The sequence below is a fragment of the Galeopterus variegatus genome, unplaced genomic scaffold (assembly GCF_000696425.1).
Source record: "Galeopterus variegatus unplaced genomic scaffold, G_variegatus-3.0.2 Scaffold14916, whole genome shotgun sequence".
In the NCBI taxonomy this organism is placed as follows: domain Eukaryota; kingdom Metazoa; phylum Chordata; class Mammalia; order Dermoptera; family Cynocephalidae; genus Galeopterus; species Galeopterus variegatus.
In genome coordinates, this window is record NW_007741027.1 from 8,065 (window position 1) to 11,822 (window position 3,758).

General features: G+C 45.3%; 1 pseudogene; it reads left to right on the top strand.

Moving 5' to 3' along the window:
• Positions 1-3,758, top strand: part of LOC103582107 — a 14,338-nt pseudogene that overhangs the window by 1,193 nt on the left and 9,387 nt on the right.

Below are 3,758 nucleotides of genomic sequence, written 5' to 3' on the forward strand. Positions count from 1 at the left end.
GGGCCCGCCCCTTACCTGGGCCGCTCCCCGCGCTCCTCCTTAAAGGGCCCGCGCCCGGCCGCCGCCTGGCCACTCGCGGCGTGTCCGACTCCGCCTGCCCTAACGCGAAGCCCCTCAAGGGACTGGAGAAGCCAGGTCCAGGCTCTACCACTGGAAGGTCCCGCCACATGGCCGAGGAAGAGCGAGGGGGGTTTGTTTGTCCTCAATTCTGTCTTTTCCATCCGACAGACATTCACCATCTGTCCCGGGCTTTGTACTAGGATCATTGCTAGGCGGGGACAATCTCCTAAGACAACGCGACGTGTGCCACATTGGTGGGAGGAAAGTGTTCTGAGACTATCAAAGGGACATTCGGCCTGGGGAAGGGCGTTTCAAGGGACGGGATCTGCTCGGGCTGGGGGACAGCTCAGCGGTCGCAGGTGAAGGAGGGGTCCCGAGAGGACAGCTGGACGTGAGGAGGAGCGCCTCCGGTCAGGGCGAGGATTTCGGATTTTATGCCATTGGCAATCGGGACCCCTCCGAGCAATGTAAGCCGTTCAGTGTTGACGTCAAGCACCTGCCACTACAATCTAACTTTGGGAAAGTGACAGCTTTCTCAAGAGGACTCTGTTTCCATGTCTATAAATCGGAGATAAGACCCACTCCGTGGTTTGCTCTGAAGCCGTGAGTGATTGATCTGTAATAAAAACGTGTCATTGCAGAGCTTAAGCTCTTCTCACTTCCGACGCGATGCAGAGATTCCCGGGTGGATTGTACCTTCCGAAAAGGTGGGCGCGTTCTTTTCACTGCCCCTTGCTTTTGACCCCGTCTCCTCCTCCTCTCCCCCTTTCTTCCCCCTTCCCTAGTTGTCTTCTTGGGGACAAATGAACTGTCCAGCAGAGTGGAATTCGATAAATGCCACTGGCGGACCGAAGATTTAATTCTCGAGATAGGAGGAGAGTCTGCTCTGTGCATTCAGGTTCAAAGGCTGTAAATCTGTTAACAGGACTTTGCCCTCTTCTGCGATCTGAGTCAGGGCTGCATGCTGACTTCATCGGCTCCCATAAGGATACGGCCTGCATGGCCGAGATCGGGCCGTTTGAACTGGCCCTGCCCTTCTCAGCCCTAATCCTCTCTCTGACGTCCTGCACACTTCCGCTTGCTGTGTTTGCTGGGTGCGGTGGACGGTCTTGATTTAGTAACGGGAAGGCGCCCACGCCCCCTGGTGGTCATAAATATAAACGGTGAGTGATCACGCTAGAATGCAAGCCCCAGGAGGACAGGGTGTTTTGTCTCCTTGCCACCCTTTGTCTCCTTGCCTATCTGCAATTCCCAGTGTGCTGGTTGACACTGGTCATTCACAGATCCTTGCTGAATGGCTAACGAATACATGATACAATGTACAGGTGCACAAGACCAGGGAAGACACAGGTGTGTCACCTGCCTAGAAGGACACTTGGTCACTCCACCCAGTGGGTGGCCAGAGCTCCAGCCGACTGAGCTGATCCACAGCCCCAACCTCACTCCTACCATTCCACAGGTTGGATCTAGCTCAGTGTTTCCCAACCCTCTGATCAAAGGGAAGGCTGCCTGGAAGCCAAACAGTCCCACACCTAGAAGAATCCAGAAACCGCAGGGCAACAGGGAGGCTGGGCTCCATGTTTTCCTTAAAGTTGTTGCTGATTTGGGCTCCGGAGCCCAAATACGAGCTATGGCTCTGCTTTGCACAACCTGACACTTCAAATAATCTGAGGACGTCCATCCCAAGTCAGCAGCTTCAGCCAGTTCCTTCTCACCTGGACACCTCCCCTCACTCCTTACCTATTTCCCAAATTATCTTCCAAGCAGCCTTTGTTTGGCAAATTGCAGTGGATTACACAAAAAGGGCTTGCCAGAGAATTTGGAGCTGTTTGAAGATTTCTGAACGAGGTGGCAGTGGCTGGAGGACAAAGGCCTTGTCTCTTCCTCTGAATGTGGAGGATCAAATTAAGGTTGGCTTGTGTGTTTCCAAAAAATAAAAAAAAAAAATTTAAAAAGGTGAATAAATCAGAAATAATATACCACTTCTTCCACTTAACAAATTTTTGTTAGTGGGGAATAGCTAGGTCCCTGCACTTCAAGAAGACAGAGATGGAAACAACTCTTTACCTTAGAAGCCTGAAAAGGTCCATGTAGGTCTGGAGTAAGAAATCCTTTCTATAGCAAGAATCAAGGGTGGCTTTTCAGATTCTGTCTGAACACATCCTGGGATTCTCATTAAAAGATAATTGTTTTTAAAAGGGTAAAATCCTGACTCGCATGCAAATATAAAATGAAGACACATCAAAGATTTTATTTAATTCATTAATTAATGAAGGAACCAGTAAGGAGTTAAACCTGTCCGGAGGAGAGCCCAAAGAGCAGGCACATATATAGGCAATCAGGAATGCTAAAATGAATATGTTAATAAATGCAAAACTGACTTTGGGGATGGTGGGAGATTAATGGCACTTCTGCCAGACAAAATTCATTTACATCTCTATGAACAAGAATCATTTGCATTAGTGTCGATTTTCTACAGCTTACAAAGTTGGAAAATAGCTACAAGATGATAAAAGGCACAGAACATTATAAAATCGAATAACTCAGAAAGGTGCATTAGAGAAGGCCTGTCATGCCATTGGACACACAATTATCTTTTTTCTTTTTTTCTTTTTCTTTTTTTTTTTGCCACTTTAATTGTTAACCTCAAAAAAAGTAGAGAAACATATCTCCAAATATACTGAATTTATTTGGGAAGCAAAAATAGAATTCTAATACGTAATGCACGCCACGGCAAGTCACAAATGTATTAGGTGAGGGAGATAAGACAAAGCTTTTGTCGGTAAAAAGGGAGAGGTTCACATAAGCTGCTTAGAAGCAGTGTTCATTGGTTTCAGAGGCTCAAAGTCAGATTTGTCACCTGTTTATTGGTTGAGGTGCCATTAGTGGGTAAGATTCTTCTTGGAGCATCTTATCTGAAATACTGCAGTTCTAAAGACTGTCTAATGATAAACCTTGTCACAGAAACATGCATACATGCAAAGCAGGAGATGTGTGAAGTACATGAAGTTTTAGAAAGTCCTTGGAAATAGTTCTTATATCAGACAAGCAAGCACGAACCCCCTTTTCTTCTTGCCTTTCCCAGCTCTGTTTTGTCTGGGTCTGAAAGAAAGTGATTTCATCAACTTTCACATAATTTTTTCAGTTTTTCCAGACACTCCCAAGATAGTTCCTTTGGTTAAACAGTTCCAACTGTTGTTAAAACATTCTTTGTCACACAGAACAAAAATTTTCCTACCTATAACTTCTGCCATTATTTCTTACTCCTTACCTTTTTCCAAGTATTTAAGAAATTTAATCTGCCCTTCACAAGATGGCCTTTCCATGAAGGGAGAGTTGCTGTGAAGAAGTGGAGCAATGACTGGACACAGCCAGGAGGCCTGAGTTCTAGACATGACTGTACCAAACAACAGTTGTCCTTTGACACACAATCTATTTTCTCTTCTGTCATAAAGGGGGCTGATCAAAACTAATAATTCCAAACTTTTCATGGTCAAGCATATCATATATTTATTATTTTTATTTGTGGATCTCTTGTTTTGAAAGATTCCATATCCCTAAGAAATTTGGTTTCCTATGATAGGATGTTTTTATGAAGAAAAAAAAAAATGACCTTTTGGTAGCCTATGTGGCCATAACAGAAATAACTATATGATTTCCCTTAAGCTTTTTTTTTGCTTTGGTGAACGTGTGTGTGT